Consider the following 16,528-nt stretch of genomic DNA (forward strand, 5'->3'; position numbering starts at 1 on the left):
GTGAGGGTGCGTGCGTGAGTGCGGTTGCGTGAGTGTGCGTGCGTGAGTGTGCGTGCGTGAGAGCGTAAATAAACATGTTATTCCATAAATTCCACTAATATTTTTAAGTGCCAGCACCAACAGCTCTCTCAAGCGTCCATTCATCTTTTTTATCGCAACTCTTTCGCGTAAATTACAGAAGTGAAAAATCTAAAACTCTGATAAACGCAGAGGGAAGAGAAGGAGAGGAAATAAGGAGTAAATGAGGGAGGTGGGAGAGAAGTAGGAGAATTAATAGAAGGAGCGGAGAGGAAGCAGAATTACAAGAAAGACGTAAGAAGAGAAGAATTCAAAATGAACGAAAGGGAACAAGAAGAAATGAGGATAGAATAATAATTGGAAAATGTCTAAAAGAAATAAAAGGAGGGAAAGAGGAAGAGGAGAATAAAGAATCTCTTTATATTTGGAATTTTTGATTGTAAGAAATAGTACATTCTCAGGAGTAAATAATGAAGAGTAGTAGTAATAGTAGTAGTAGAAGTGGTAGTAGTAGTGGTGGTAGTAGTGGTGGTAGTGGTAATAGCGGTAGTGGTAGTAGTAGCAGTGGTAGTAGTAGTAGCAGTAGTGGTAGCGGTAGTATGGGTAGTAGTGGTAATAGTAGAAATAGTAGTATTAGTAGTAATAGTAGTTGTAGTAGCAGCAGTAGTAGTAGTAGTCGTAGTAGTAGCAGTAGTATGATAGTGGTGAATAGTAAGGTAAATAGTAGTAACTAGTGGTTGTGGTAGCATGCATGGTATAGTGTCGTAGTAGTGAGTAGTCAGTAGTGGAGTGGTGGAGTAACAAATAGCAGTAGTAGTAGTGTAGCAGTGGAGTAGTGGTGAGTAGTAGTGGTGGTGGTGGTGGTGTGGTAATGCGGAGTGGTGCAGTGCAGTGGTGGTGAGTAGTAGTGGCAGTGGCGGTGGTGGTGGTAGTATGTGGTGAGTGTGAGTAGTAGTGGTAGTGGTAGTGGTGGTAGTATGGGCAGTGTAGTGTAGTGGTGCAGTAGGCTGGTGGTGGTATGTGGAGTGCAGTAGCATGAGTAGTGGTGTGAGTGGAGTAGTGGTGGTGGCAGTCGTGGTGGTGGTGGTATGTGTAGTGGCAGGTGGTAGTGCAGTGGTAGTGGTGGTAGTAGGGTCAGGGTGGTGGTAGTGGTAGTGAGCAGCAGTGGTGGTGGTATGGTGGGTGTGGTGTAGTAGTGGCAGTGGTGGTGGTGGTGGTATGGGTGGAGAGTAGCAGCAGTGGTGGTGTGGTGTATGGGTCAGGTAGTAGTGGTGCAGTAGCAGCAGTGGTGGTGGTGGTATGGTGGATGGTGTAGTAGGTAGTGCAGTGGTGGTGTGTAGTAGTAGTGTAGTAGCGTGGTGTGGTGATCAGTATGGGTGGAGTGGTGGCTGACAGTGAGTGGTGGTGCAGTCAGTGGTAGTGTAGCAGTGGTGTAGTGGTAGTATGGGTGAAATGTAGCAGCAGCGGTGGTGTATGTGTGGAGTGGTAGTGTAGTAGCAGTGGCATGGTGGTGGTGGTATGGGTGTAGTAATGTGCAGTGGTGGTGGTGGTGGTGTGATGAGTAGTGCAGCAGTGGTGGTGGTGGTATGGGATGGGATGTAGTTGCAGTGGTGGTTGTGGTGTATGGTAGTAGTAGTAGCAGTGGCAGTGGTGTATGGTGGGAGTAGTGGTGCAGTAGTAGTAGTGGTGTGGTGGTGTGGTGTGGCAGTATAGTAGTAGTAGCAGTGGTGGTGGTGGCAGGGTGGGTGTGTGAGTAGTGGTAGCAGTGGTGGTGGTGGTGGTAGGGTGGGAGTAGTAGTAGTGGCAGTGGTGGTGGTGGTGGGTGTGTGTGAGCGAGTGGTGGTGGTGGTGGGTGGGTAGTAGGTAGTAGTAGTGGTGGTGGTGTATGGGTAGTGGTGAGCAGTGGTGGTGTGGTGGTGGGTGGGTGGTAGTGTAGTGGCTGGTGGTGGTGATAGGTAGTCAGTGGTAGTGCAGTGGTGGTAGTGGTGGGTGGGTGTAGTAGTAGTGAGTGTGGTGGTGGTGGTGGTACCGGGTAGTAGTAGTAGCAGTAGTGGTAGTTGTGTATGGGTGAGTAGTAGTGGTGGTGGTGGTGGGGTATGGGATGGTGTGTGTAGCAGCAGTGGTGAGTGGTGGGGTGAGGTGGTAGCAGTGGTGTGGTGGTGGTGTATGGGTGGTGTGTGAATAGTAGGTAGCAGTGGTGGTGGTAGGTGGAGGTATGGGTGTGAGTAGCAGTGGTGTGGCAGTGTGGTATGGTGGGATGGGTGGTAATGTAGTAGCAGTGGTGTGGTGGTAGTATGGAGAGTAGTAGTAGCTGTGCAGTATGTTGGTAGTAGTGAGCAGTGGTAGTGGCAGCAGTGTGGTGGTGGGTGGTCATGGAGCGTGGCAGTGGTGGTGGTGGTGGTGGGTGGTAGTAGTAGTGGTGGTGGAGTGGGTAGTAGCAGTGGTGGTGGTGGTGTGAGTGTAGTGGTAGCGGTGTGGTGAGTATGGGTATTTTATGTAGTGGTCATGCAGTGGTGGTGGTGGTGTGGTGGTAGTGTGGTAGTGTAGTGCAGTAGTGGTGGTGGTGGTATGGGTGGTGGAGTATTAGTGTAGCAGTGGCAGTGGTGGTGTGGTAGTGGGTGGGTAGTGTAGTAGTATCAGTGGCAGTGGTGGTGGTGGTGGTGTGGTGTGTGCAGTGTGGCAGTGGTAGTAGTGTGGCAGCAGTGGTGGTGGTGGTGTGGGTGGTGGTGTGGTGTGCGGTAGCAGTGGTGGTGGTGTGGGTGGGTAGTAGTATAGCAGTGGTGGTGGTGGTGGTGGGTGGTAGTAGTAGTAGTAGTGCAGTAGTGGTGTGGTGTGGTAGGGCGGTAGTGAAGTAGCGTGGTGGTGGTGGTGGTATGGGCAGGTAGTGGTGAGTAGTGGTAGCAGTGGTGGTGGTGGTGTGTGGAGAGTGGTAGTGGTAGTATGGGTAGTAGTGGTAGTAGTAGTAGTAGCAGTAGTGGTAGTGGTAGTATGGGTAGTAGTAGTAGTAGTAGTAGTAGTAGTAGTAGTAGCAGTAGTGGTAGTGGTAGTATGGGTAGTAGTAGTAGTAGTAGTAGCAGTAGTGGTAGTGGTAGTATGGGTAGTAGTAGTAGTAGCAGTAGTGGTAGTGGTAGTATGGGTAGTAGTAGTAGTAGTAGAAGCAACACAATCAACAGTAGCAAGAATATAAGTAGCAGTAGTAATATTAACAGTAGCATTAACACACACACACACAGTGGAATAGCCTGGCAAGTGAAGTAGTGGAGGCAGGAACCATACATAGTTTTAAGAAGAGGTATGACAAAGCTCAGGAAACAGAGAGGGAGAGGACCTAGTAGCGATCAGTGAAGAGGCGGGGCCAGGAGCTGAGTGTCGACCCCTGCAACCACAATTAGGTGAATTAGGTGAGTACATACAAACACACACACACACACACACACACACACACACACACACACACACACACACACACACACACTGCCTCTAACTTCACTAACTACCAGACCAACAAAAACTTGACGGAGCTAACGCACCATCAACGACCGTTGCTAAACCTTCACTAACCTGTACTCCCCCCCCCAAAAAAAAAACTTTTGCCCATAAAAGAGTCGCGAAAACTCTTAAAAACTATTAAATAATTACAAAAATTTCAAGGTACTTTTTTTTTAAATATTTCGACAGTAAATAAAAGCGTTTTTTCCAGTCTTTTGGTACTAAGCACCACCAAGCGTAATGCAGATAATCGCTGGTCGCTCCATTAGACTTTTGTTTTTGAGGCTTAGCTGGCTGTTATACCTCGCCATGGGGGAAAAAAAAGAGAATTTGATTTGCCTTTTATTTATGAAGAATTGGGTTTTAAACCAATCCTATTATTTTTATGATAAAACTCCTCATTCTAGGTCAGTTTTGAGAAATAGTTCCCTTGTTGTACTGTGCAATTACTCAGTTTAACTCTTCTATGCTCTCTCTCTCTCTCTCTCTCTGTCTCTAACTCTCTCTCTCTCTCTATCTATCTATCTATCTGTCTATCTCTCTCCTCACAGCTTAGTGTAATTTTCTCAACTTGGGTTAATTGTCAACAATATCAATATTATTTTTGTTTTGAATAAGTTGATCCAACTCTACAGAGGGCGAAACGTTGTCACGCTCCCCCCACTCAACTCCCCGTATGTCTGAGGACAACTGATGGGAGACGGTCTCGAATGGATTCACCGTTTACAGAAGATGTTTCGCTCTATCGATCTTGATGCAGGGTAGTAATCTAGGTTTATCGAGCGAAACGTCTTTGCTACAGGTATCGTAAGAGAAGGCAATTGCGTCAATTTCTTTCACGTCTATTGTCGCTAATTTCCTCGTAAAATATGTACAAATACCTTGCAGTGTGTGTGTGTGTGTGTATATATATATATATATATATATATATATATATATATATATATATATATATATATATATATATATATATATATATATATATATATATATATATATATACATATATATATATATATAAGAGGGGAATGTATGAGAGTATAGTTTTACCAACACACTTATATGGGAGTGAAGCATGGGTGATGAATGCTGCAGCGAGGAGAAGGCTGGAGGCAGTGGAGATGTCATGTCTGAGGGCAATGTGTGGTGTGAATATAATGCAGAGAATTCGTAGTTTGGAAGTTAGGAGGAGGTGCGGGATTACCAAAACTGTTGTCCAGAGGGCTGAGGAAGGGTTGTTGAGGTGGTTCGGACATGTAGAGAGAATGGAGCGAAACAGAGTGACTTCAAGAGTGTATCAGTCTGTAGTGGAAGGAAGGCGGGGTAGGGGTCGGCCTAGGAAAGGTTGGAGGGAGGGGGTGAAGGAGGTTTTGTGTGCGAGGGGCTTGGACTTCCAGCATGCATGCGTGAGCGTGTTTGATAGGAGTGAATGGAGACAAATGGTTTTTAATATTTGACGTGCTGTTGGAGTGTGAGCAAAGTAACATTTATGAAGGGGTTCAGGGAAACCGGCAGGCCGGACTTGAGTCCTGGAGATGGGAAGTACAGTGCCTGCACTCTGAAGGAGGGGTGTTAATGTTGCAGTTTAAAAACTGTAGTGTAAAGCACCCTTCTGGCAAGACAGTGATGGAGTGAATGATGTTGAAAGTTTTTCTTTTTCGGGCCACCCTGCCTTGGTGGGAATCGGCCAGTGTGATAATAATAATAAAAAAAATATATATTTTTTTTCAACAAGTCGGCCGTCTCCCACCTAGGCAGGGTGGCCCAAAAAGAAAGAAAATCCCCAAAGAGAAAATACTTTCATCATCATTCAACACTTTCACCTCACACATAATCACTGTTTTTGCAGAGGTGCTCAGAACACAACAGTTTAGGAGCATATACGTATAAAGATACACAGTATATCCCTCCAAACTGCTAATATCCCGAACCCATCCTTTAAAGTGCAGGCATTGTACTTCCCATTTCCAGGACTCAAGTCCGGTTATATAAAATAACCGGTTTCCCTGAATCCCTTCACTAAATATTACCCTGCTCACACTCCAACAGATCGTCAGGTCACAAATACCATTCGTCTCCATTCACTCGTATCTAACACGCTCACGCACGCCTGCCTGAAGTCTAAGCCCCTCGCCCACAACACCTCCTTTGCCCCCTCCTTCCAACCTTTTCGAGGACGACCCCTACCCCGCCTTCCTTTCCCTACAGATTTATACCCTCTCCACGTCATTCTACTTTGATCCATTCTTTCTAAATGACCAAACCACCTTAACAACCCCTCTTCAGCCCTCTGATAGACAACGTTTTTTGTTTCCACATATACCTCAATGCACCACTCACCTTTTTTCCTTCCTCAATTCTATGATTAACCTCATCCTTCATAAGCCCATAAATATATATCCACACACACACACACACACACACACACACACACACACATATATATATATATATATATATATATATATATATATATATATATATATATATATATATATATATATATATATATATATATATATATCTGGCACCTCTGCCAGAGAGAGGCTGTGGGCATCCCGCTCTGTGATTTTGGCACAATATCGTCCAATCAAGAACACCTACCAGGATTATCATCAACAGGCTGGTGTGTGAATATCTGCTGCTCGTGTTGGAAAGGGCCAGAAGACTCCGCATTTCGTCTCTTCTGTCAGAATCAAGAAAAGTTCTGTGTATGTGAATTCAGTGAGGGAACATAACGGTCACCTTTGGGTAGGAGAGGTCGGTGAGGGGAGGCCTCATGGAGGAGGAGGAGGCGGAGGTTGAGGGGTAAAACTGTCCCCCCCCTTCCCCAGACAGGCGCGCATACACCGTGTGCTCGTGTTACAACAATGGAGTGTTTGTTCACCGTGTGTATAGTGTATATATTCTATAGTGTACAGTGCATAGTATGTGCATGGTATGCGCATAGCATGTGAAGTGTATAGCGGTGTGTCGTTGATAGTGGGGGCTGTGCACAGAGCATAGTGGTGTATAGTAACATGAGCACAGAGCATTGTGGTGTATAGTGACTTGTCCTGGGAGGGAATGAGTGCCCTACTCCGCCTCAGCACACACCTTCCACTTCTCCCTTTCTTCCACCACCCACCACAAGGACGGGAGATCCCTCTCCTCCCCTCCACCACCACCATGAACCACATGCGGTATGTGCCATGCGCCATTTTCCCTTCAGCTTGGGCTTACCACACAGTTTGAGGTATGGCAGATGATGAAGCCAGCCAGCCACAAAGCCAGAGAAACAATGCACCCAACAGTGAAAGAAGAGGCACTTGTCAGGTGTGTGGAGAGTTTCGAGCACGCAACAATGATGGCCGCATTCGTGCACACAATGGGTGTGCAGGATCACATATGCCCCCAGCAGAGATCAGCCCACAGCCTCCACAGGCAGATGACAATTCCAATGGCAACCTCGTCACTTGCGATAACCTTCTGTTGGCATTCAAATCCACTGCTAGCAGTACACTATCCCTCATCCCTAAAGCGGCTCGCCCATATGCAGCAGGGAAATTCACAGACCTTCTTAAGCGGGTGAATGGAGGTTCCACCAACTTAGAAGCCCGAGGCACCATCCAAGCATGGCGCAACCTACTCTTGTTCGGCAATGTCTGTCTTGCAGTTCCTGAAAGACGAGGCAAACTGCTAACCACGTCAGTTATCAAGGCAGTGCGCAACTACCCAAGAACGGATAACTGTGTCCCTCTGCCCCACCATCGCAGGAATCAAAGAGGTAGACCCAAGAAAAGTCCCACTGAAAACGAGAAAATTTGCGCACAGGTTAGCAAAAAAATTGAAGAAGGTAATACAGTGGGAGCAATAAGAATAATTACAAGTGACGACACTGTAGCCCCCAAGGATGAGACCACGGCCCAAGCACTAAGAGACAAGCATCCAACCAGGGACACCATAGCCATCAACGACAACCCTGAGGAAGACCCCATCACTGAACAATTAATTTTGCCAGAATCGGAAGTCTATAAGGCGATTATGTCATTTCCTGCAGGATCTGCAGGAGGTTACACTGGAATTCGACCTCAGCACCTCAAAGAGATGGTAAATCCAGTACTCGGTGTATCTGCATCAATTCTTCTCACCGAGTTAACAACTTTCGTCAACAATTGCCTGGCTGGGCGAATCCCAGAAGAAATTAAACCTTTCTTTTTTGGAGCCTCACTATGTGCTTTGAAGAAGAGGGATGGGGGAATCAGACCCATTGCAGTTGGAAACACTCTTCGCCGTCTCGTTGCTAAATCAGCAGTGAGAAACATTCGCCTAGAAGCTGCCACTTTACTCCAGCCACACCAACTGGGCTTTGGGGTCTCTCAAGGCAGTGAAGCCGCAGCTCATGCAGCAAGGGCCTACATCAGGGACCTACCAGAAGACAAGGCCATAGTCAAACTTGATTTTAGAAATGCCTTTAATATGGTGAAGAGAGATGCTATTTTGCCAGCTGTTCGGGTTCGGTTCCCCAGTCTCTTTCCCTTCATTTCAGCTGGCTACAGCAAACCCTCAATTCTTTTGTTTGGAGAACATGAAATTCAATCATCAGAGGGTGTTCAGCAGGGTGACCCACTCGCTCCACTTCTCTTCTGCTTGGCAATAAGAGAACTAACTTCCAGCCTTCGCAGTGAGCTCAATATCTGGTACCTGGATGACGGCACTCTGGCAGGTACTGAAGAGTCCCTGGTGGGGGACCTACAACTGGTGAAAACACAGGGAGAAGACTTTGGACTCATCCTCAATCCCTCCAAGTGTGAAATCATCACAGCTGTGCGAAGAATCCTCCCAGAAGTCTCAACTACAACTCCGTCCAACAGTACCCTCTTGGGGGCACCGCTGGGTCATCAGGCCATCGACACTGTCCTCAGGGACAAATTGAATGACCTGATGAGAATGGAGGAGAGAATAAGCAATCTTGATGCCCATGATGCTCTGTATCTCCTCACAAGGTGTCTTACTATGCCAAGACTCACTTACTTCTTGAGGTGTGCACCCTCTTTTGACAGCCCAACACTCGATGAATATGACGCACACCTGAGATCAACTTTTAAGAAGGCACTGAACCTGTCACTAGAGGATGAGCAATGGGATCAGGCAACCCTCCCAGTGCGACTGGGAGGTATAGGGGTGCGTAAAGCAACACATGTTGCTTTACCTGCTTTTCTGTCTTCGTGTTTGGCTTCCAGTGCATTAGTCAAGAAGATAGTGCCTGAACGCTTGAGAGATGTGGTAGGAGCTCAAGACCCCAGGTTTACTGAAGCAGCGATTCGGTGGGACACCCTTACAGACTCCTCCAGTAGACCAGCTCCTCCCAAACAGCACAAACAGTCCCACTGGGACAAACCGATCATGGAAAAAATCGCCAACACAATGCTCTCCAATGCTTCAGGAAAGAACAAAGCTCGTCTCCTGGCAGTGAAGGCACCACACTCAGGAGATTTCCTGTTAGCTGTTTCCAATTCCTCCTGGGCACCCGTCTCGACCCACAGGCCATTCGGATTGGTGTTGCTCTTCGCCTAGCCGCCCCCATCCTCACCGAACATAGGTGTATTTGCGGCAGGGCGACAGCTGATCAGTTTGGACTTCATGGTTTCGTGTGTCACACAGCAGAAGGGAAGTATGCCAGACATGAGGAGGTCAATGATATAATAAAGAGAAGCCTCGCCACAGCCCGTTGCCCAGCTCAACGTGAACCCCAAGTACAGAGGTCTGATGGAAGTCAGAAGCGTCCTGATGGAGCCACTATGCTACCCTGGAAGGATGGAAAGCAGATTGCCTGGGACTACACCTGTGCTGCCACATTGGCAGACACCTACTTGCCATCCTCTGTAGTGGAAGGGGGTGGAGCTGCCAGCCACAGGGAGGCCCAGAAGATCCGAAAATATGAAGACCTTCCCCCTTGCTATAACTTCATTCCAATAGGGTCGGAGACCCTTGGAGCATGGGGCAAGTGTGCTCTAAAGTTCCTCAAAGAGCTAGGTGAAAAGCTCATCATAGAAACCAAGGACCACAGGGCGACCAGCTTCCTCTTTCAGAGACTCAGTGTTGCGATCCAGAGAGGAAATGCCTGCAGCATTCTGGGCACGCGGCCCACCGCAGGGGAGCTGGACGAAGTATTCGAGATGTAGCTCTGAGTTACCTATGTTGTTTTACTTTCTGTTGTATTTTTGTGAATGTTTGGCCAATGTATTTTGTCTTTAAATAAAACATACTTGAAATATAGGGGGTGGTAGGAGAAAATTCTCAAACAGCTTCAGGGAAAACCTTAAGTTTTCCCTGAAGCAAGTTTATTCTTTTCTCTGAGGATGAGGGTCCCTACGACAGTTCTAGAGGTGGTACCTCCCTATATTTATATATATATATATATATATATATATATATATATATATATATATATATTTATATGTATATATATATATATATATATATATATATATATATATATATATATATATATATATATATATATATATATATATATATATATATATATATATATATATATATATATATATATATATATATATATATATATATATATATATATATATATATATATATATATGTGTGTGTGTGTGTGTGTAGTGACCAAGGTCCCAGAACCAGAGCTTTCATTCTGTGTCGTTGATGCTCGAACAGTCGATATTACTCTACCATCTGTGTCGAGATTACACCATCGTCCACATCACCTCCCACGATAACCTTTATATAACACAAAACTCATCTCATCACCAGATTTCCACGAATATTTGTCAACCATCTCCACCAGATTTCCACCAACATTCGTCAAAAATCTACATCAGTTCCACTTATCGTTTTGATCGATATCTCCATCACCTTCCCCGATAACTGTGTCACCTTGACTGACACGATTCTACACTTCAGCATAATTCTCTCTCTCTCTCTCTCTCTCTCTCTCTCTCTCTCTCTCTCTCTCTCTCTCTCTCTCTCTCTCTCTCTCTCTCTCTCTCTCTCTCTGTCTCTCTCTCTAACCCACCGAGTTTCAGGAGAGAGTTTCAGGCGAGTCATATCCTATTCCGGAGATCTTTACTCCATTTCGGAGCGTTTGATAGTATCGCAGAGTGTTTGATCCTACTGGAGTAGTGTGGGAGCCCTTGTCAGTTGCCTGCGACGTTGAAGAGGATCAAGGTGAGGGATTTTTGCTTGCCTGTGCAGGTACACGAGATGAACACAAAATGAGATGCTTTTGGAGCACTGGTTTGTGTGTGTGTGTGTGTGTGTGTGATACAAAGAGAGGAAGAGAGAGAGAGAGAGAGAGAGAGAGAGAGAGAGAGAGAGCGAACACGGCATATCAAACTCTGACAGCCCCTGTCAGAGCCTATCTAACCAATAGATTCACCAAGCAAGCACCTCTTCCTCTCTCTCTCTCTCTCTCTCTCTCTCTCTCTCTCTCTCTCTCTGTCAAACGACCGATTCAACTACCAGGCCAAACACGACCACTGTGGTCGTCCTCCCGATCGTCTCCAGCCACTCGCAATGTTTTGAGAAACAACACAAGGAGAGGATTAGCTCTGGGAACCGACCACAGAAACCCATGCTGATTCAGCTGACGTTAGGGGCACGGAGCAAGGCTCAGCAGCTCGGTAGGGAAGCTGGATGAAACGTATTGCGAAGTGGGAAGACGAAGATGAAGTGGAAGGCTTCGATGGGATAACGTTTACCTCTGCGTATCTCTGTATAGAATTATCGAGTCATTTATCGCCTTGTGTTGCGTTTTTTTTTTTCAGTTATTTTTATTTTTTCTAGTCAGTTTTCGCTAGGTTGCAGACCGTCATCAAGGCGTCTTGGACTCGGTATTTTTCCCTAAGCTATCAGAGTCACTATTTGTTTTCAAATTGATTATCAACAACAGCCTGATGGCTGAGAGAATGGGGTGCGATTCACGATCGGAGTTCCGAGCCTTCACTCATTCTTATGCTCAATGACTGACACAGGTCATATATATATATATAAATTTATATATATATATGTATGTATATATATATATGTATGTATATATATATGTATGTATATGTATATATATATATTTTTTTTTATTATCACACTGGCCGATTCCCACCAAGGCAGGGTGGCCCGAAAAAGAAAAACTTTCACCATCATTCACTCCATCACTGTCTTGCCAGAAGGGTGCTTTACACTACAGTTTTTAAACTGCAACATTAACACCCCTCCTTCAGAGTGCAGGCACTGTACTTCCCATCTCCAGGACTCAAGTCCGGCCTGCCGGTTTCCCTGAATCCCTTCATAAATGTTACTTTGCTCACACTCCAACAGCACGTCAAGTATTAAAAACCATTTGTCTCCATTCACTCCTATCAAACACGCTCACGCATGCCTGCTGGAAGTCCAAGCCCCTCGCACACAAAACCTCCTTTACCCCCTCCCTCCAACCCTTCCTAGGCCGACCCCTACCCCGCCTTCCTTCCACTACAGACTGATACACTCTTGAAGTCATTCTGTTTCGCTCCATTCTCTCTACATGTCCGAACCACCTCAACAACCCTTCCTCAGCCCTCTGGACAACAGTTTTGGTAATCCCGCACCTCCTCCTAACTTCCAAACTACGAATTCTCTGCATTATATTCACACCACACATTGCCCTCAGACATGACATCTCCACTGCCTCCAGCCTTCTCCTCGCTGCAACATTCATCACCCACGCTTCACACCCATATAAGAGCGTTGGTAAAACTATACTCTCATACATTCCCCTCTTTGCCTCCAAGGACAAAGTTCTTTGTCTCCACAGACTCCTAAGTGCACCACTCACTCTTTTTCCCTCATCAATTCTATGATTCACCTCATCTTTCATAGACCCATCCGCTGACACGTCCACTCCCAAATATCTGAATACGTTCACCTCCTCCATACTCTCTCCCTCCAATCTGATATTCAATCTTTCATCACCTAATCTTTTTGTTATCCTCATAACCTTACTCTTTCCTGTATTCACCTTTAATTTTCTTCTTTTGCACACCCTACCAAATTCATCCACCAATCTCTGCAGCTTCTCTTCAGAATCTCCCAAGAGCACAGTGTCATCAGCAAAGAGCAGCTGTGACAACTCCCACTTTGTGTGTGATTCTTTATCTTTTAACTCCACGCCTCTTGCCAAGACCCTCGCATTTACTTCTCTTACAACCCCATCTATAAATATATTAAACAACCACGGTGACATCACACATCCTTGTCTAAGGCCTACTTTTACTGGGAAAAAATTTCCCTCTTTCCTACATACTCTAACTTGAGCCTCACTATCCTCGTAAAAACTCTTCACTGCTTTCAGTAACCTACCTCCTACACCATACACTTGCAACATCTGCCACATTGCCCCCCTATCCACCCTGTCATACGCCTTTTCCAAATCCATAAATGCCACAAAGACCTCTTTAGCCTTATCTAAATACTGTTCACTTATATGTTTCACTGTAAACACCTGGTCCACACACCCCCTACCTTTCCTAAAGCCTCCTTGTTCATCTGCTATCCTATTCTCCGTCTTACTCTTAATTCTTTCAATTATAACTCTACCATACACTTTACCAGGTACACTCAACAGACTTATCCCCCTATAATTTTTGCACTCTCTTTTATCCCCTTTGCCTTTATACAAAGGAACTATGCATGCTCTCTGCCAATCCCTAGGTACCTTACCCTCTTCCATACATTTATTAAATAATTGCACCAACCACTCCAAAACTATATCCCCACCTGCTTTTAACATTTCTATCTTTATCCCATCAATCCCGGCTGCCTTACCCCCTTTCATTTTACCTACTGCCTCACGAACTTCCCCCACACTCACAACTGGCTCTTCCTCACTCCTACAAGATGTTATTCCTCCTTGCCCTATACACGAAATCACAGCTTCCCTATCTTCATCAACATTTAACAATTCCTCAAAATATTCCTTCCATCTTCCCAATACCTCTAACTCTCCATTTAATAACTCTCCTCTCCTATTTTTAACTGACAAATCCATTTGTTCTCTAGGCTTTCTTAACTTGTTAATCTCACTCCAAAACTTTTTCTTATTTTCAACAAAATTTGTTGATAACATCTCACCCACTCTCTCATTTGCTCTCTTTTTACATTGCTTCACCACTCTCTTAACCTCTCTCTTTTTCTCCATATACTCTTCCCTCCTTGCATCACTTCTACTTTGTAAAAACTTCTCATATGCTAACTTTTTCTCCCTTACTACTCTCTTTACATCATCATTCCACCAATCGCTCCTCTTCCCTCCTGCACCCACTTTCCTGTAACCACAAACTTCTGCTGAACACTCTAACACTACATTTTTAAACCTACCCCATACCTCTTCGACCCCATTGCCTATGCTCTCATTAGCCCATCTATCCTCCAATAGCTGTTTATATCTTACCCTAACTGCCTCCTCTTTTAGTTTATAAACCTTCACCTCTCTCTTCCCTGATGCTTCTATTCTCCTTGTATCCCATCTACCTTTTACTCTCAGTGTAGCTACAACTAGAAAGTGATCTGATATATCTGTGGCCCCTCTATAAACATGTACATCCTGAAGTCTACTCAACAGTCTTTTATCTACCAATACATAATCCAACAAACTACTGTCATTTCGCCCTACATCATATCGTGTATACTTATTTATCCTCTTTTTCTTAAAATATGTATTACCTATAACTAAACCCCTTTCTATACAAAGTTCAATCAAAGGGCTCCCATTATCATTTACACCTGGCACCCCAAACTTACCTACCACACCCTCTCTAAAAGTTTCTCCTACTTTAGCATTCAAGTCCCCTACCACAATTACTCTCTCACTTGGTTCAAAGGCTCCTATACATTCACTTAACATCTCCCAAAATCTCTCTCTCTCCTCTGCATTCCTCTCTTCTCCAGGTGCATACACGCTTATTATGACCCACTTCTCGCATCCAACCTTTACTTTAATCCACATAATTCTTGAATTTACACATTCATATTCTCTTTTCTCCTTCCATAACTGATCATTTAACATTACTGCTACCCCTTCCTTTGCTCTAACTCTCTCAGATACTCCAGATTTAATCCCATTTATTTCCCCCCACTGAAACTCTCCTACCCCCTTCAGCTTTGTTTCGCTTAGGGCCAGGACATCCAACTTCTTTTCATTCATAACATCAGCAATCATCTGTTTCTTGTCATCCGCACTACATCCACGCACATTTAAGCAACCCAGTTTTATAAAGTTTTTCTTCTTCTCTTTTTTAGTAATTGTATACAGGAGAAGGGGTTACTAGCCCATTGCTCCCGGCATTTTAGTCGCCTCATACGACACGCATGGCTTACGGAGGAAAGATTCTTTTCCACTTCCCCATGGACAATAGAAGAAATAAAAAAGAACAAGAGCTATTTAGAAAAAGGAGAAAAACCTAGATGTATGTATATATATATATGCATGTGCGTGTCTGTGAAGTGTGACCAAAGTGTAAGTAGGAGTAGCAAGATATCCCTGTTATCTTAGCGTGTTTATGAGACAGAAAAAGAAACCAGCAATCCTACCATCATGCAAAACAGTTACAGGTTTTTGTTTCACAGTCATCTGGCAGGACGGTAGTACTTCCCTGGGTGGTTGCTGTCTACCAACCTACTACCTATATATATATATATATATACATATATATATATATATACATATATATATATATATACATATATATATACATATATATACATATATATATATATACATATATATATATATATATATATATATATATGAACACATTTTTTAAGTCGTAATGAACGACTGTCAATGAATAAACAGAAGGATGGACGAGGGGGTCGAACCGTGGTCCCAAAATTGTCAAGTCCATTCCTCTACAGTTGATGCCTCTGGCGGAATATAGTACAGTCATTATTAGTTCCGAATCTTCCCACTTAGAATCCCGGTAGCCAAGCCGATAGGGCGATGGATCTGTCAATTTTGAGACCACGGTTCGAGCCTCTCGTCCATTCTTCTGTTTATTCAGTGTGCGTGTGTGTCAGTGCGTGTATATTTATCGTGTTTGTGTGTGTGTGTGTGTGTGTCAGTGTGTGTATATAGTTAATAGTAAAAATGAAATTAGGTGACGACAAAATGGTCATCAAATATAAAATAAGAGCTATTGACAAGAACTATTTTTGGGAGTTTAGCTTAAGCTAAGATATTGGCTATTGTGCCATCCTGCCTTCAAGACCATCCTTCTCTCCAGAAGGAAAGAGAATTCTGGCTTCCTGACGTGCTCTTGGAGGTGTTCTCTGCCGTGTTCTTGGAGGTGTTCTCTGACGTGTTCTTGTAGGTGTACTCTGACGTGTTCTTGGAGGTGTTCTCTGACGTATTCTTGGAGGTGTTCTTTGACGTATTCTTGGAGGTGCTCTCTGACGTGTTCTTGGAGGTGTTCTCTGACGTGTTCTTCGAGGTGTTCTCTGACGTGTTCTTGGAGGTGTTCTCTGACGTGTTCTTGGAGGTGTTCTCTGACGTGTTCTTGGAGGTGCTCTCTGACGTGTTCTTGGAGGTGTTCTCTGACGTGTTCTTGGAGGTGCTCTCTGACGTGTTCTTGGAGGTGTTCTCTGACGTGTTCTTCGAGGTGTTCTCTGACGTGTTCTTGGAGGTGTTCTCTGACGTGTTCTTGGAGGTGCTCTCTGACGTGTTCTTGGAGGTGTTCTCTGACGTGTTCTTGGAGGTGCTCTCTGACGTGTTCTTGGAGGTGTTCTCTGACGTGTTCTTGGAGGTGTTCTCTGACGTGTTCTTGGAGGTGTTCTCTGACGTGTTCTTGGAGGTGTTCTCTGACGTGTTCTTGGAGGTGTTCTCTGACGTGTTCTTGGAGGTGTTCTCTGACGTGTTCTTGGAGGTGTTCTCTGACGTGTTCTTGGAGGTGTTCTCTGACGTGTTCTTGGAGGTGTTCTCTGACGTGTTCTTGGAGGTGTTCTCTGACGTGTTCTTCGAGGTGTTCTCTGACGT

The sequence above is a fragment of the Cherax quadricarinatus genome, chromosome 29 (assembly GCF_038502225.1).
Source record: "Cherax quadricarinatus isolate ZL_2023a chromosome 29, ASM3850222v1, whole genome shotgun sequence".
Lineage (NCBI taxonomy): Eukaryota > Metazoa > Arthropoda > Malacostraca > Decapoda > Parastacidae > Cherax > Cherax quadricarinatus.